Source organism: Acanthopagrus latus, chromosome 21, assembly GCF_904848185.1.
Source record: "Acanthopagrus latus isolate v.2019 chromosome 21, fAcaLat1.1, whole genome shotgun sequence".
Taxonomy (NCBI): Eukaryota; Metazoa; Chordata; class Actinopteri; order Spariformes; family Sparidae; genus Acanthopagrus; species Acanthopagrus latus.
This window is the reverse complement of record NC_051059.1, coordinates 19867691-19887020: the sequence shown is the minus strand read 5'-3', so window position 1 is coordinate 19887020 and position 19330 is coordinate 19867691. Positions and strand designations below refer to the sequence as shown.

Sequence of the window (19330 nt, the reverse complement as noted above, 5' to 3'; positions counted from 1 at the left end):
TCCTTTAAATAAATCCACGTCAATAGATTGGAGCGCTGAGGAGTAAAACACTTTCTGGAAGCAAATTTCTGTAAATGGGAACGGGGTCTGAACATCTGTCACAAGAGTTTAATCACCAAGGGAAAACATCCATCCTATAAATGAAAGAGGAAACATTCATTTCTTTACTTAATTAAACATGAAAATGTTCTTTCTTTTCTTCTAATTAAAGATCTACTGAGCTGGCCGCTGAAGTAATCTCAGGTGTCTCCACACTTCATTTCACTTCCTTTTAGCGCCATGCCAGCACCAGGCGAGGGGTCTGTCACTGACTATTTGTCAGCGCCAAACAAAGAGGGGCACGACTAAACTGAAGTACTTTCATGTTCAGGCTGTATATTTTTAGTCGAGAAAACTCACACAGACGGGGACAAACACAGAGTTACACAAACGCTAACTGGAGTGAGCAAGCCAAGCGACGATTGAGAATTCAGTTCATAAATGTGATTTATATATTGAAAAAAACATTGGGGCACTTTTTTATCATTTGAGTAACATGGCTGACAACTGACTATAAACATTCCACTTTGACATTTACACACAATTAAATAATCCACCCCTGAGCATCCAACACATCTAAGAAAGGTGCAAAACACATACGGGGCCGTCTAGTCACAGACATTCTGTATTTACAGCCAAACGGTGCACTGAATTATGACTCAAAGTTGAAGGGACAAATGCAGTACACCAAGACTCTGCATTAACAACATCTTGATTCACAATTAACCTGCACTGCTTAGTTTTTGTACATGTAATCTGAGTTTGGTGTGCAGTGTGTGTTCAGATACTGCTGTCTTCGCACTTGTGGCAGTAAACGTTGCATGTTTAACCTTTGGTAAATGACCGTAATGTTGTTACAGCCCTTTTCCTTTGGGACTACATTACATCAACATAATACCAGTTCCTACCAGCATGGCCGTGCCTGCCCCACGCTGTATTATGCTGCTGTCTGACAACATTGTAAAGCACCAAAAATGTCCAAAATACAGCATAGACTTGAACGGATGTATATTTTTTGGATGTGCCTTCCTGTAGGCGGCTAAATTACGTCTTGCTGTGGGTACCGATGAGCAGTACAATGCTCTGTCTCCCTGTGGCGCTGCTTCTCCACACAGGTGGAGAACTGACGGTCATTTACAGCTGGTAATATACTGACTAGGGAAAATTACCTCATACAACCCCACATCAAAAGACCCCGACTATCACTTGAAGTGTCTACACCTCATAGCTGTTGATAAACCCTCACAAAAATTCTTCCATCTGCTTACATCAACGTTATATTGTGTTATTAACAGATCTAAAGTGTTTATTCTGCCTTTTAATGCGATACATGGGGGTTAAATGGAGGCAAAGGATGTATTTTCTCGATGTCCGGGACTTTAAGGTGTTAAATGTGATCAGAGTATGAGTGAATACAGCGGACAGAGAAGATAAGGAGAGATAAATTGCACTGTGGAATGACGGTGGACCTCATTTGCATGTGAAATGAATAAAGTGAATGCAACCTCAGGAACAGCGATGGTACATCAAAAACACATCCTCTCTCTCTCCTGCTCACTTTCTCGGTCGCTGCGTCTTTCTCTCTCTCTCTCTCCCTCTCACACACTCACACACACACTCACATCTTCACATATGATTCCATAAATATAAACAATCACAGCTAATTTAAAACATGAAACCAGCGGACTGAACCTGGACAGAAGGGAGTCTTTATGCAGTAATGTGCTGCTTATTTTCTTGCTTATTGTGTACAGTCATTATTATTGTTTCACATGTACTGTTGCACCAGTAGGTGTTGCCTATTTTCGTTCATAATCAAACATAGAAAGTAATTTTTGTGGATGACAGTTGGTATGGTTTGGTGGTCATTTGTGGACCCAAAATCAGGGGGAAGGTCTGAAGGAATTTACTGATTGGTTCAGGTGAATAGATAGCTCATAGTAGCTCAGGTGAGTGGCATGGCAGGTGGTGCAGCTTGGGGGGAGCACTGGGAGGTAAAAGGCTGAGATGGAGGGACAAGTAAGTGGAGACATAGGTGGGTCCACAGAGGTGTTTGTCTCAAGGCTGAGATGGAGGAGGCCGGACGGCAGTGTGGCCATGGAGCTCAGAGGTGGTGCTGGCTCTGGGATGGATGAGGAGAGTTCAGGAGCAAGACATGCGATTCACGCAAAATAACACAGGAGCAAGAATCACAAGAGACAAGAATGAGTAGTTTTGCCAGAGATGCCACGATAGCGAGCGGGAACAATATGGCAGCAGATGGAGAAAAAGACCAGACAACTTAAGCTGAAGAAGGTGTGTGAAAGTCAGGAGCTCCAGCCAACCTGGGAAGCCATGCCCGGCCGCTGTAAGTCCACAATCATCCCTGATAGTAAGCCTATTAACGCAAGAGATTGATAGTCTACATTAACAGAAACATACACAAAGGCAGAAAGATGTGAAAGAAAGATTTAGAAAAGATAAGATTGAATCAGAAAATGGGACTTTTTTTTTTTTGGCAACAGATTCTGAAAGCAATATCATATATTTGCCAAAAGAAAACAGAAATCCGCTCCTTCAGATTTATTGAAGAGGACTGAGAGCCTACAGAGATACAGTGGAAGTGGGAATGTTATGCCAGATGAGTGAGAGCTGGCAACTGTGCACTTGTTAAGTAGTCTTGGCTCCAACAGCCTCCTCGTCAACTCTTCAGGAGATGGCCTTCATGGCAAATCCACATATCTATTTTTAACTAAGAACTAGATAGCTCTGTTCAGTCCAACAGTGTTTCTGTGGAATACAAATTATTGTGTTACCCTTGAATAATACACAGTTAAAGAGCTGCCCTTACAAAAAATTAAGGATACTCCAACAAATCTAACTATGCAGACATAACAGACAAACTGAGTGGAGATGGCAGGCAGACAGACGACACTGATGATATTTCTTTGTAACGCTCTTGGTCAGTGCAGAGAAAACTCCATTTACCAATGAAGTGTGTGTCATGCAGTTTAGACCTTGTAAGTTGACCTGGAGTTCAGTTTGTTGCGAGAGAAACTATTTGTACATTGGATAAGGACATTGCATCAACAATATGTACAAAAGGAGCAAGCAAAAAAACGGTGGAGGGTTCAGTGGTTTGTTGGATGCTTTTGAAGCCAGACAATAAAAGAAGTTCCTGCAGAAGTTTGCGGTTACAGTCGAAATGTAAGCTCGAAACGGAAACTATGCCGACGTCCATTTTTTGGAGATTATACAAACGCAAATAATGGAACACCCTTCAACTTTTCAATGATGCTCCAACCCATGACTACCAAGTAGCTACAGGAACATTGTTACATGAGCACTCAGTCTCACACCTGTAGAGTTTTCGTGACTGCATCTTGCACGGTTGCAAGTGAAAATTCACAGCTTAATGGCGCACCAGACCTTCGCCCTCTTGTGTGAATAAAGAGTGTGTCTAATTTTTGTCATCATCACTTGATGGCAGAGTCGAGGTCATGCTGCCCAGGTCTGTTCTGTCCACACTGAAGTCATTAACATTAATATGCTAAAAATAGAATACACATTATAGACTACACTTATAGAATCCAGACACGGTAACAAAGACTGGCAGGGAGGACCGCGGGTGCAGAGAAACACACTGAGGACTCCTGGTGGACAGGTGAGGAAACGCTGGATCTGAGTGGAGACCAGAGAACACTTTGGTCTGCTCCCGCCCATCATGTAGCTAAATTTCTTCGTCATGGATCTGTTTCATTACCAAAGGTCACCTGCTTTTGTCAGTCTTCACAGTGGTGCTGTTTTTAGCTCTGCACCCAGTTCTTTCATTCTTCGTGTTAATTGAATCCTTTTTATTCAATAGGCCAAAGGGTTCATGTTCAAACAGAGAGGAAAATTATTAATCATAATTGAGCCTTCACACTTCCCTCTAACTCATCACTTTTATTTATTTCTTTTTTTTTGTGGATCTGTCAGCTGCAAAAGATTTTTTAAAAAGCAAATTATGACCCACACAATTAAAAGGGGAAGGTGGTGAGTTAATTCATTTATATATATGCAGCTAGTGCACACTACACAGCTGATATATTTCTCTTAATCATGTCAGAATAATTAATAATTCCATGGAGATGTAAATTCTGCTTGTGTCAATCATGTTGAGATCGGGTTCAACAGCTGCCAGTGTCCAAATTTCTCTCCTATGTCATGAAGAGTTCAGGGACCTCTAAAGCTTTTTACACATTGAAGAATAAAAAGCCTTCATACATTTTTCATCTGTCAGATGTTTGAGCCGGTTAATGTAAGCACGGATGTTAACAACACTGAATGAATGTTGGCACGCTTATGCAAACCACAGATACGTCTGATACAGTTTGGACTAGTAGTTAAAGTTTGATTCTGATTGTTTACTTCCCCCCCAATATGCAAGTGGAAACTTTACATGCAGAGCCCCATCAGCCTCAACTAATCATATTATAAAAAAAATGCACTGTAAGCACGTGTAAACACCCACACAAAGATCATCATCATCATCTTAGAGACGCTTCTCCTGAACTTTTAATATCATTAATAACTGTTTTTCCTGACACACGCTTTTCTTTGCACTTGTGGGCTTGTGAAGGGACCTTCCCTTAATAACGCTGTTGCTGACGCTGCTTACATTGAGATTAACTTTCATCAGAAAAAGAGTACATTTAAAGCACATATGAGAATGAAAATTTATGACACCTAATTTCATATAACAAATAAGACAAATCCCCAGCAAATCCGACCATGACAGCGACAATGAGTAATGAGATTGTTTCATTTCCTGCAAATGGAAAAGCAAGAATAATTATAAATATGCTAAGATCTAATAAAATGTATAAAGAGTCCGTAACCTGAGGATAATCACAGATCCAAGTCTGAACTCTTGACTTAACTTTGGTGGCATGGAATTCATTAGCAAGTTGTTGTTTATTATCATTTCAGAAAGTAATGCATCATGTTTTCACAAAAAGTTAAGACTGTCTTTGTTTACATGAAGAATACTGTAAAACAATATATGATGTGTATGAAGGGTTTTCTTTTCTTGTTATTGAGGATATGATATCGATCAATCCCACATCCCAAGTGCTCTGTTTTTTTTTTTTTAATAATCATATAGAGTTATGCTGTGAGTGATTACTCTGATTGCTCTGTTATAGACTTGTGTTGAGTCTCACTCTGAGTATGAATGTTATGGTCGTGCTTTAATAAGCTAGAAGCTAATAAGGATCATAATAAACAAACAAAAAAACAATCCCCTGTAAAAGCAAGACACACACCTAACACAGACAACAAGGAACAAGGGCTGACTGATGCACTTATTGTTTTCGGCTGCACAGACAACCTGCTCAAGGTTCTCTTCAACAGGAATTATTGCAATGAGAAGAAATTAATCCAGTGTAATATAGAAAACACTGCAAAAAGAGTATTTTTTTCCCTTCAACTTTACACAACATCCCAACTTTAATCAAACTGCGGTTGTGTCAGGCCAACAAACTGTAGGAGCTGAAGTTGTTCTGCACCATCCACATGTGTTTTGCAAACTCTCTTCTATAAAGGCACACTCATGTAACGGGCTCTTATTCATTTTCTTGGCCTTGCTATATGGCTCTCTTTTGGTGCTTGTTGCTATGCTTACATAGTGGTTCCCTTTTTATTACAAATATTACTCATTGTACTCAATTCCACCTTGGTAAATCACTTCATAACTGTCCTTTAAAAAGTGCTAGCTAAATGAAAAAAGATAAATATGCTCGATTGTTTTGAAGGCTACAGAGGGAATGAAATTGGATCAGACTGTGCTCAGCCTTTACTTCAAGTGAAGGACAGCATGCCAGTTTTCAGCTCTTTGCTCTTGTGAGCTGGCAGCGACTGTCACTGTCTGTCAGACGGCACAGCCCACTCCTGAATGTTTTATCTGCCTGCTTGCGGCTCAGTGTGTTATATCCGGAGGTTTGTCATTTCTTTTTGTGGCCCGGAGATTTAATCCCCCTCATGCTCGGAGGTTGCTTCCCTTTTTTTTTCCTTTGCCCTCAAAGTATACCCTCAACTCCCCAGTTCTTTAGCTCAAACCATCTCCCCAGAATTTCCTATGTTATACTAAAGGAGAATAGTTATGCTTTTTTTTTTTAGTTTTTCTTTCTTTCCCTCATTGTTTTGTACAAGTTCTTGTTCATGTAAAAGATCTTGAAGGTAAAAAAAAAGGTCAAAGCCACAGACAGAAAGTCTTTTCTCCCACAGAAAACACTGCACCTGAAACGCCTCATCAGTAAGCCGGCCTTTAATTCTGTAAGTTTGTGACATCTCACTACATCAAATGGTCACACATTTGCATAAATTAAGACTTACGGTTATTTTGGCAGGTAAAGATTGATCAAGCACAGCTGCTCTGCCAATGTTAGCCGTGCTGGCTCAGGCGTGTGTGAGCTGACCAGTCAGAGGAGGCTGGTACTCAGGAGGAGGGGCCTTAAAGAGACACACAATAAAACAAAATAACGAACCTGACAGAGAAATCTCATTCTCAAAATGTGCGTCTCTGGCTATATGCTTTTCCAGAAGTGAAAAGATGTTTCTGACTTCCTTTTGTGTTTATACAGCTGGAAAAGTAAATGTATTGGATGAGCTTTGTTACATTTGTTACTCATTGTTTGTCTGCATTGTCTGACAAGAGAAAAATCAAATGCACTGCTCCAAATCGGAGACAACTGAAAGCTTTGCAAAGGTCTGTAAAACTAAAAAAGGGCTGAAATTAATATTTTGATCTGCTTTAATCTGAAGACACGAGGATTAATCAGCTTCACTGAAGTGACAACAATCAGCATGTTCTGCACATTATTGTGTGTTCGCCTGAATGTGCACGTGTGCAGGTGTGTGTACATATGTGTACCTGCCTGCACAGGTTTTTTTATGCAAATTGAAAATCTCAGACTGTATCCAATTGAAGTGCTTCCTCGCTGCGCTCCTGCCTTGTTTCCCTTGAAGTCCACAATGTTGACAGCAGCGGCAGCAGAGGAGGAGTTTTCCTCATACAATGACTTTCACAGTTGTTGACTTTTTCTAGAAGCAGCTTTTGAAGTTTCCCCTTTTTTCTGTCGACTTGGCAACTTCTCAGCACAGCCGTGCAAGTACACAGGCAACCACAGATACGCACAATTACCCAAGCAAACATACAAAACACAAACAGATACACGCTCACAGACACTTCCTCAGGTTGTATTTCAGCGCAGTGAGAAGGAGAGAAAGAGGGACAGTGAGGGGAAGACAGACTGGGGGGGGACGTGGGGAAGGAGGCGATGCCGTCTCCTCTTCCCTGTCATTGCTCGGCTCTGAGGCCACACAGGATTCAGTTTCACCCAGACGGCTGTATGAGGGGCAGTGAACTGTGCCGAACATGACCGGAGTGCTGATGGCAAACAGTAAGCAGGCGGCTCAGAGGGAAAAGATGGAATCGCTGAACTTTAACCCCGTGGCTGAGAAATCACGGCTGCGATAACATGAGATCTGCAGCGTGGATCACATGTTGACGCCATCATACAGGAGAAAGTCTGATCGCTGAAAACATGCACAAGTAAAATACTGACTGTGTTCTAGTTTAGGTCCTGCAGCTTGTCATGTTTAAGTTTATACCAACCTTAAGTTCTTCCTCATCTGTTTCGTTGTACTCCTTTTATAGCCACATTCCAACAAGATGTATGAGATCAGCCTGTTGTGGAAACTAAAAGTAGGACAAAGGTAATGCCTCACATCTCTCAGGTAGCCTATTTAACAAGGACAACACGTGTGTGACAAGTTATTTATTTATTTGCAGCTAATTAAAGTCCGACTATTTTTCAGTTGCCTTGTGAACCATAAAGTATAGCCCACCACAGTAAACTGTTGTCTTAATCCCTGCTTTGTTTGGATATCTGATCGTGAGCGCCCGCTCCCAGACATTTCTTGACCTTGACTTTGTGCGTTCTCTTATTTCCCCCTTTCTTATTTTACTAACCTGATAAATATCAGTTTTATTTCCTTTCAAAAGGAGTGGTCATTTCAAGGTAATAAGATGGTTGATTAATATTCAGTTCATGGTTAAGTTCATGTTAAAGGGGTAAACATGAATTAAAGATAAGATATATTTAAGATATATTTCATGGCTTGTTATGTATGTTTAAAAAAGCCTAAAAGTAATTATTGCAATGACCTTGAAGAGTAACATTTCCGGTTCACCTGTCTGCACGTGCAGGCAGAAGAGAAACACAACAATGGCATAGAGAAAGAGTCGGGAGATAGACTTGTGTGAGAAAAGTTACACACTGCTGCTTTTTAAAATCTTTGTTAATGCAAAAAAAAACACAAAACAAGCTGAGGTGTTGTGGGTTATTACTTGGTCTTTAAATTGATAAAGCAATTTCCATATTTGTGTTTACATTTTATCAAGGTTTACAAACCCAAGGGAAATCCTGTCAGCCTCTAAATGCAGGGTTCTCCCCAGACGGTGGAATAACGGCGCTGCGCCGCTATACTCATTTTCAGTGTTAGCTGCTTTATAGCGGGTGTTTGTGGGTGGACACCACCACCCCACATTTTAGTTTTTTTATTTTAACTTTATTTTAAGAGGAGTAGTCCCTCTTTTACAAAGGAGTCCTGCTATTGTGAATCTGGTTATGTTTCCTGTTTTATTTTGAAGTTTGTCATGTTTTTTCATTTCCTCCCATAGTTTGATTTCTTGTCCTTTTTCTGTGTCCACCTGTGCCTAGCTTGTATTTCAACCTTTGCATGTATATTAATACTAGATTCTCTCTCATGTGTTAGTCAGTTTGCTCTGTTTTAGTAAATCATAGGAACATGTATACTATATAAAACTATAAATAGCACTACAGGTATGAGGAGAAATATGTATTTATGTTTGGAGTGGACTGCCCCTTTAAAGTGCAAAGAGGACGGCCTATTGTGTGCTGTCTTGTGGAGAATTGACGCGATTGTTAGAGCTATGCTTAACACACCCGAGCACCAGACAGAAAACATTGCGTTTCAGTCAAACAGTCCGCAAGATGAATGTGTTCGTGTCAGTGTGTTAACTGAGACATTTGTCCAAATGTCAGACTTGCCTTGCTTTGCTTCATACTTCATTTGTTGACTCTTCTGGTAAATAATAAATCCCGGAGTTTATTTTTTTGAACAACAGCTCCCAACTGCAGCACAGTTTGAACCGCCCACTCCCAAGAGATTTGTGTTGGGTCCTGCAGGACCAGCACGATCCTGATCCCGATACAGTTCTCAACCACACAGACAGTTTTGGAGTTAATTAGGTACATGATGTGGCAATTATTAAGCTTTAATCTTACGTTTATTTTGTTTTACACCACATTGTTACACCTTTCACCCCACTTTGTCTATAGGTCAGATCAACAAATAATAACACCTTTGCTGATTCAACTACTTTGTTTTTATCCGTTCTGATTACGATTCTTAATGTAAATATATAATGAGAAATAGTTTTTGGTAACTTCGAACATAATTTGAACATAAATCGAAAAATAAAAACTTCTCATATATTTATTACAAATGACCTGCAGTGCCTTCAAGTACCCATTAGGGGTCTTCGGCCCACACTTTGTCACTGGTTACTTTTCAGAAAATGCTTTTACATCTAAAACATACAGTATGATACAGTAACATGACTGAAATGCCTAATAATAAACAATGTGGCTGTCCAGTGTAAATCATGTGTCTCCAAAACCTCCAGTGGGTTTTTTAGGGGGGGTTATGGGGTTTATATAGACGGTTTTTCATGAGTCATGAGTCTAAAATAGACATAACATTTTTCTGCAACATTCCTACATCATTTAAATACATTACTCGTGAAAGAAATACACCGTGCAGTTGATATTTTTATACTGTTATATCATCAGAAACAAACATCCATATTCAAATGGGTTTCGATTTTGTTTGTTTATTTGGGATTTCAGTGCGCCTCTCACGGGTTTACTTGCATTTTTATATATTCCAACAACGAAACAACACCCAGCCCACCTCTCACACCTCATACCTCCTCACAGCAAGAAGTACTCCTTAGCAGCAGGCATCGGCCTATGCTAAAGTCATGCGAAGCTGACAGCAGGCCCCAGGGCAAAAATGGGCCCCTATTAACATACTAGAATTTTGGCTAAACAAACAAATGAAATTAACAACATGTAAATCTTGACTCAGAGTCCCAATACAAGACAAAAAGTAGTGGGCATGATGCTGATTCTGCCTGAAGGCCGCCGTGCATATTCCCAGACGAATGTGCAATCAATTAAAATTTCCTACTAATCAACTAATGCACAATGAATACAGCACCTTCAGGGCAGTTGTCTGACTCTGCCTGGTTGGCAACCCAAATCATGAATACCATCATGAGAGCAAAAATAATTCAATTCCCTGCAGAATCTCTGCAGATCAATACCAGCCTTTACATTTCAGCAGCAGGGCAGGTGTGCACTGAGAATCCAGTGACCCACTGACACGCAGCTGTTCGCTCTGAGCTGCTGGCTGACATGCAGAGGAGGTGGACTTGTTGAAAAAGTGGATTTTAGATGGGTCTGTTAGTGGATGCGTCTATAAAAATATCTCAACATTTTGCCTGAGAGTGCATTCTGAACACAAAAAAAAGAGAGAAATGAAAAACAGTGAGTTGCAGATGTAACATAGTTTTGTTCGATTATACAGAGGTTGTTATGTAAGCCGTCCTGTGTAGGCAGCGTGGGTCGCTCTGTCGGTTCCTTTCAGCTCTCGGTTCAAAGACGTGAGTCAATGAGTGGACATGCAGCATCTTCTCGGTAGATTTAAAGGTGATCTCCCCTGTGACTGTATTTAAACAAAGACCAGTGAGGAGTGATCGTGTCTGGCTAGAGGTTGAATATGAACAGGAAAAAGCCATGACGTGAAAACTGAGACCTTCCCCGTCTCTCTGGGTTGCCTAAACAGGCCCATGGCAAAGTTGTTTAACGCTGCTGGACTGTGGATTTCTACTGTGAAAGATTCCGGTCAGATTTTCTGTGACAGTTTAAGCATGCGACTTAATACATGTCCTTGCGTGCCTCTCTCTCTCTTTTCTGAGAGCAACAGCAAAGGTAGTTTAGAAATTGCGTCTGCTTACATAAAACAACAACTGGCTTCCACCACAACACAGAAGCTCCACAGAGCCCCTTCAAAAGTCCTGTTTCTGTTTGTCCAGATGTTTGATTATCTTGTTTTTTCTGCCTCTTACGACAGACGAGACAAATTGGATCCATCGTGTGTCCTGCACAACAACACAGGTCCCTGCAATGTAATTTACCCCAGGAGCTAAAAGTGACGATTTATAAAACAAAGAATATATAAATATTTCATCATTTTATTACCTAGCAGTGAAATTTTAGATATAACTCACTCGCCAGGATAAAATGTAGGCAGTTAAATCAGGGATGAATTCACATTTGTAACTCGTATTTACCATACTGTCATTTCTAGAAAACATGTTACATCACGTTCACATTAAATGGTTATGACCTGACTTTATATCATGAGGTGGTCGGGTTAATGGCCACCTGCATTTTAAACATTTGTAACCGTGACACAACTGGATACTTTTAAGGACACTGGATATTTTCAAGTCGTGTTTGAGGTGACAAAAAAAAACAGATATTTTTTGACAAGAAACAAGAATCACAATTCAATAAAAGGGAGAGAGGAGAACACAGAAAACAAGAAGAAGACAGAGGGAAATCAAGGATACAGAACAACAAGATATCAGGGAGAGGGTGAAAGATTTGAGGGGAGCAATCAGAGGAGCAGATGGAAGAAACACTGATATAGGTAGCTGCAATTCTGATTGGAGCCAGGAGGAGGTTAGGAGGGCAGGGGTAAAAGACTCAGATGAGAGTTTCAGGAGGGAGGAATGATGGTCAGTACAAATGAGAGAGGGCAGAGAAGAAGACCAAGAAAAAGAGAACTAAAAAACATCAACCAAAAAACACATCCAGTGCTGGCTAAAATGTAAAAGAAAACAACAAGAAAATCTTTTTTTTTTTTTTTAACACTAAACCACTAAAACTGATCACATCCTTCATGCTCCGTGTGCAGTAATTTGATCAGTCAGGTTGATTGGACAAGCGGGGCTGTTGGACACGTCCCTGCTGTCCACAGTGTTGTGTGCGTGATACTCATGTGTGATTGTGAGAAAGTGAGTGAGGGGGAAAGAGAGAATATCAGGAAACATATTGGAGAGCAAAAGTCTCGAAGGCAACATGAATGCCTTTCTGAGCAGCTTAGTGATGTGCCAGAGGAGAGAGCTCACAGAAAATAATTGGATTTCATTTTTGGTCTGCAGGAAAAAAAAAAAAAAAAAACAACTCAAAAACAGATGCATGCCGTCTCCTTGGAGCTCTTGCCACAGGTATCATAAAGGCCGAGAAATGTCTCAGTCGCTGAAAAATGATATGCGGCTCAACACGCTAAGCAAGAAGAGTAGAAGTTCTTCCTTTGATAATAGAGGAAAACCTTTAAGTTCTCTACATACAGACAATACACTATAGATGATGATGCTAAGTTTATTTTCTGACGTTCTCTATGGTAAAAATCCACAGGTCCTCACTTCTGCTGACTAAGTCATCACAATGAGTTAATATTTGCCCATCAGCACCTGTTGTTTACTTTGAGAGCGGGCCGTGTGCTGATGTTGAGGATTAGCATGCATTGAGGATTTCTGCACGCCATAATGATGCCCGTAATGATGACAAGACGGTCAGAAGTAGAACATCTGCATCAGTAAAAAGATGCATTTCTATCCAAAGAATCCATCCTGAGTGGTAATTTGTTTTTACTCTATACACCAGGAATGTAATGAAAAGGAAAACTAACTGCAGATGACGTTCAATCAAACACTGCAGCAGAGACTTTTCTCAGTGGAATCCCAAAAAGTATTGTCTGTTCACATGGCTAAAACGTGCTTTGTTTACTTTTAGCCATCAAATAATGGCTTCTGGTTGGTCTCCACTTTTTGATTTTTCTCTTTTGTTTTTTCTTTGGACTTTCCTGTGCCTGCTTTTTTGTTTGTTTGCATTCTGGACATTAGGATTTTGGACCATCAGTTGATCATTAAAGCTTGCGTTTTGTTCTTTTACCTTTCTGCCTCTGTGTGTCTGCATTTGGGTCCTCACCATCTCTGCAAACCTTAACAATCCGATTTTCAAACTTGTAGTCCTAAAACCCAACCAACGCTGACTCAAGTGACATCACTGTAGGCGATTTATCAGATTTAGCACAGCTCCCTCTGAAGCCTCTATTTTTTTCCCCCCACATAATCTGTATTGCTCCCCAAGACCTGTAAACAGACTTTGATGTGTAAAATCACAGCGGTTCCCCTTCAACCATGATTTTCCCCAACTGACCCTAACTGAGTGGTTTTCTGCCTTAAAGGCGAGGTGAGCAATTCTGGAGAAAGGTAGTTGATTTGTGAGTCTCACTCCAAGGTTGTCTGCACTTGATGATCTGGGAATGAGACTCAACAAAACACAATAGACGGCGAGCCTCGAACCAAAGCATCGGTATTTGAAGAATGAAGCTCAACAGTCAACTATCGTTTTCCAGAATTACTCACCTCATCTTTGAAGAGACAGGCAGTTACTTTCTTGCTGACTTTGATGAGAAGTTCAACACATGCAGCTGAAGTGAATTGCCGGTTAGCTTAGCATAAATACCCAAAGGGGAAAACTTCACCTTGCTCTGCCAAAAAGAAACAAAAAATCCATTTGCTATTAAAAAGGGGGGTTTTTTTGTTTTTTTTTGCTTTGCAGCTGTAGGGGAGTTTTGTATCCTTCGGACAGAGGCAGGCTCACTGTTCCAACCTGTTTCCAGACTATATGCTAAGCTAAGCTAGCAGGCTACTGGCTTTAGCTTCATTTTGGCCATGCAGACATGAGACTGGCCCTGTGATAGACTGGCGACCTGTCCAGGGTGTCCCCTGCCTTCGCCATAAGTCAGCTGGGATAGGCTCCAGCCCCCCCGCGACCCTGCAGAGGATTAAGCGGCTACATATAATGTACAGATAATGGATGGATGGATGGATGGACATGAGACTGGTTCTGACTTTCTATGCTAACTTTTGGCAAGAGGGCAGTACAAGACTCTTTCATCAACGTAATGCGACACGAAAACAAGTGGACACATTATGTGATTAAATTATGTAAATTCTGTGGAGTTCTTGTGTGTTTATTGTTGCAGAGGAGCTTCTACTTGATTTAATGAACATTCATGCTGGGAGCTGCATCCTGATTTTTGCTGGGTTTCACTGAAAACCTGCCAAATACGCCAAAACTGCTACAAGACACAGAAGTGCAGGCTTTGGCGAGCTTTGTGACCTTCTCTGCCAGTGCTCTGAGTACAATTTCTATGTGCCTGTAAAGTCATATTCTGCCTTGTAAGACTGTTTGGGAGGGTTTATGAGAAGTTCTCTGCCCGGAAAGCCTGAAAGATGTCAGGTGATATTTTATAGAGATGGGCACAAACTGTTTTGACAGCATGTTGTGTTGGTTGAATGGATCGAGCACATGACTTCCAGGCAGAAGATGGCAATTCAAGGTTGTTGAACTTTACTTTTAGACTTAGTGTGTAGCCCAGGCTAAAATAGGTCATTTCACCTTTTAAGGAGTCAGGAATTATTTGTTGTGCACTTTGAAATACACTTAGTACGTTTACATGATGTTAGAAAAAGTCGGATTACTGTCAGTCCGACTGAAACCAGACTTTTAAAGTACATGTTCACATGTTAGTCAGACTGAGATTCTTCTAAACCAAATTTTGCAAAGTTGGACTAACACGCCCTGATAATGAGGTTGGAAGATGATTTACTTTTTCATGTATATGCCTTAGTTGGACCTGAACTGACCTCAGGGTTCTGCCACACAATCCCTGTGCTGGGCCTTGACCCGGAAGTCGTCCATGGCATAAATCTGCAGCGGGTGGCTGGGAAAAACAAAAGGAGACAAAGAAGGTATTAATAAAATATATATCGTCTAACGTACGGTGCCGAAAAGTCTTCCATGTTTTCACTGTCCATTTGCTACTTGTTTGGTATGTGACATAACAGGTCAACTGGATGAAGGTCCAGTGGCAACTAGCTAAAACAATGCATATCACCACCTACCATGGTGTAGCTGGACGTACATCCGTCAATATATCGATTCTCCCCCTGGTGCTTGTATACTGGGACAATGGCACTAGTCGAATAGAATGGCCTAATCGAGTAGCTCAATTTAAGCGCACATGGAAATGTACTGACTGACAAAAGAATCATCCAGCCGATAGAAACAACAGATCAACAAACACAAATATCAGTACTGCCTTTGTCGCATAATTCTAGCAGGAGACCTCAGCAACTTGCTGAGTCGCACGTACCTGTCATACATGATTTATCACTTCTTATTATGAATGCGTTGTTAAAATTCACTGATAATTGCCAAAAGATATTTCAGCAAGAGAACCTGTCCTTTTGTTTCCTGTGGTGTGTGTGTGTGTGTTTGAACCTCTTTATAATGTTTCTCTGCAAGGGCCTCTGTCTGATCTTTGTCTTCAGACAAGTCACTTCTACTGCAGTTATAAACGATATATCATAAATATTAATGTAAATGTCCAATAAACATTAATGGGAGAGTGAATAAATCCCACTGATGAAAATACTCACCCTCTGAAAAAGACTATTTTCCCGTGCACAGCTGAAGAAAAATAGCTAGTTAGAGTTATTGGACATAAAGTGGCCATCTAGGGACACACACATTTTTACAGTCTATTAATCTATGAATAATTAAAGGCTCTCAGTATACCCAGAGGACATTACAGCACTTCGTCTTTCAATACAGCAACTTGTTTAGTGGTGTACGGCACACTGCAGTCTCAATTGTCAGGAGGCTCTGAGAACACCTGCACCACATTTACAAACAGCAGAACAAAGAGGGTCAGAAAGCAGCGGATTGCTCCTGATATTGGCGTTGTTTAATTGGAACTGAACATCCAAATTCCTGCGACTTGTTAAATTTATTCTAAAGACAAGAGATCTCTTTCCCTTTCTGTTCCCTTTAAGTGCAGTGGAGCTTCATTTCATCACGTTAACATGGGAAAGTATTAAAATCACTCGTCATTGTTCTGTCAAAATTGTAAGATGGCGGGATTGATGACACACAGGTTGTTGTTTTTTTTCCAGTTTTGTGAGCAGTGAAGAGATGTCCAAACAACAGCTGTTATTGCTGCTTTGCTTGCTTTGAGATTTCAAATGCTCACTCGCCACGCTGGAGACAGTAAACAAGCTTCTGCATGCAGATGATAAAAAACAAATAGTTTCCAATCTCATCAAAGGCCAAGCAAACCGAGATGGATTCAGAGCCGAGCTGCAGCCGGCGTCAAGTGTCTCGCACATGAAAAGCACTGTGTATTTTCTTCACACTAATGAGAATTGTGTTGTCATATATAGAGAACCTCCTCCACTGTGACAGCCTGATTTTTATATTTGAACCTGCGGGTTCAAACGTGGGTTACAGGTGCTGATGTAAGGGGTTGTAACGATTCATGATGATGATTATATGGGTGAAAACAGAGAGAGATTACTTTAGATAACAAAGCAGCAAAACAATATGGAAGGAATGAAAACATCAAAAACAATGTTAAAGAAATGACCTGATAAAACTAAAAGAAAACCAAACATTTTGATATGTTGACACTTCTGTGACCTCACTCCGGCCATGGTACAGTATGGTTAGGTTTAGGAAACCAAAACCACTTGGAACAGGTCAGCGGTTTGCAGAAATGTTAGCCACCAACGTTTTATCCAAGCGACTGGGAACCTTTATAGATTTATATAGGAGAACAAGACACCAGATGGAAAGATTCAGGTTCGCTACCTTGTTACCCCTGAAGTTTATGTAGCTGTCATTATTCAGTTTATTTTAATAGTAAGCCTAGTAGTCAACACTTCCTCTATATACATTTAGCACCACAGTAGCTACATTTGAAGGCACCTTCAGGGAGGGCTCTTGAGAAATGTTTTCGTTTAAAGCAGCAGTTGGAGTTTTGAGAAAAGTCGACTTAGCCAGAACATTTGAATGATACAGCTTCCAGGTCCCTCCTTCTTCCTCTCTGCTGCACTGCAGCCCAGCCTTCAAAGCCCCTCCCCACAGAGGAGCCTGCTGTGCTTGTAAACACAGTAACAGAGGACGCCAGATAACCAAGATGTCAAAATAACAACAACATAAGCCCTGATTGTTCTCTTTCTGACCAATACAACTAAATCACGATAACGATCACCGTATATATCCCGAGTAACAAACAATATTCCTCACATCGCTGTAGACGAAGTTACCAGCTAATCATTACCCAACGCTACATTTTTTCTCTGAAGCATGAGTGATGTTATTTCTGTAAACCAATTCAACAACTTCAGAGTGTCCTGAATAGAAACTAACGTTACCAGGGATGTGCACAGACATTTTGAGGGGCTATTGCTCTAACCTGGAACCTCGCCTACCCAATATTACCTTTACCCATATTTCTTCTCGTCACACTCTTGACATGGCCCTTGTATTGTAACTCTCTAACACTCAGTTTATCACCCTCATTACGTAGGCTACCTGATGTGTTGTGTGATGCTCCGCATGCTCTCCCTCACTCGCAGGTCTGGAGCCTTGTGGTTGGGCCTCATCTTAAACAGAATGATTAGAATATGAATTATGCTGTATTTTTCACTTTTCACTGATTAAAAATGTACTGACAACGGAAACTTCTATTGCAGTCCGTTGACTTTCCATTACATTAACCGAATCACGTAGCATATTGACTCTAAGCAATATATAATGCATGATTAAAAAATTAAAAAGAACAGTGTTGGTGAAGCTACTTTGAAAGTATAGCTTTCCAAACTACCATTACTTTATTACTGGAAGAAGTTAAACTGCAGCAAAGCTACTCTAGGGACAACTCTAGTTTGGTAACTAAAGCCGCTTAGAAAAAAAATTTCTAACCACTGACAAATTGACAATGAACATATGATGTAAACTGATAGCAAAAGAAATTGCCAGTTCATAAGTGCAATTTCTTTCCTCACAGTTCATACATAAATAAAATAAAAATATCTAAAAATTAAATAAAATTTGTTAACAAATAAGAAATTAAAACAATGAAAGTCTTAATAAGGAAATAAAAACGGGTCTGTTGTCTCGTCAGTTTTGAAACAACTGCAAAATGTATTTAAGCTTTTAGTTTAACTAGCCTACATGTAGTTCACGACTCCCCAACACTGAATATACTATATCACATCACATCCAATGAGCAGATTCATTGTTTCATTCTGTCATGGGACTGGGACGGGACGAAGTGAAAATCCACTACCGTGTCTCCCGGCGGCTCGATGGTGTTTTGTGCCCCAATCGCAGACTTCAAGGCAGCGCTGCATGGAAGGCACTCCCCGCCCCACACACCAACACACACACAGTTACACACACAAACACACGTTTCTACCTTAGTGAGGAGACTCATTAAATTAATGCATTCCCTATCCTTAGCCCCTTACTCTAATCTTAACCATCACAACCGAATGCCTCACCCTGACCATGTGCTGCCTTCAAGGCTCCGTTGGGGGCACAACAGCCCATCCAGGCTCCGGATGTTATTAGCTTAAATTGGTTCATGTTACTAGCATACAGGCTAACGTTAATAAAAGGCAATGTTGCCTTACATGAGGCAAACGTTAAGAACTGCACATTATTCGAGGCCAGGTGGATACTTTTTGTATTATTAACAGAGCATTTGTTATCTCCATAACTTTTAAAACTCACCTGACTGACATTCCCTCTTGCACACCTACAAACAACATTGTCCACCTGCAGTGTTTAGCGTGTCAGATTAAAGTCACGTGACGAGGGGCCGAGGGCATCGCTGACGTTGTCAAAATAAAATAACTTTTTGATTAGTGAAAAAAAAAAGTTTTAATTACATGGCCATTTCATTTGTATTAACACTTCTACTTTACCAATTATGGGCTTATGATGTAGATCTTATTGATGCAGACACAAAAGCAAAAAAAAAAAGACACTTGAAAGACACTTTTGCTAACCATAAACACAAAGCTAAACACCGGAGTTAACATACAAGCTGGCAAGCTAGATTTAGCAACGAGCTACGTAGCACTACTGTAACATCTTACAGCCGTGTGTGTAATTGTGAGTATTACTGTAACCGCTGCCACCATAGCCTTGTTGTTAAAACTTAGAATTAAACACATATCAAGCAGGGGTTC

The 19330-nt window shown here is 40.6% G+C and overlaps 1 protein-coding gene across 1 annotated transcript in view; it reads right to left on the bottom strand.

Annotated features, from left to right (window-relative positions):
- The window catches only part of tnr (tenascin R (restrictin, janusin)), a 200012-nt gene extending 181065 nt beyond the window's left edge, over positions 1 to 18947 (bottom strand). Inside the window, exons 1-4 of the mRNA XM_037084415.1 lie at positions 18870 to 18947; positions 17667 to 17737; positions 14936 to 15012; positions 6394 to 6510 (exon numbers count right to left, since the gene is read on the bottom strand). The gene's annotated coding sequence lies outside the window, so the exon portion shown is untranslated. The remainder of the gene's footprint in view (positions 1 to 6393; positions 6511 to 14935; positions 15013 to 17666; positions 17738 to 18869) is intronic.
- Between the last annotated feature and the right edge of the window lie 383 nt (positions 18948 to 19330).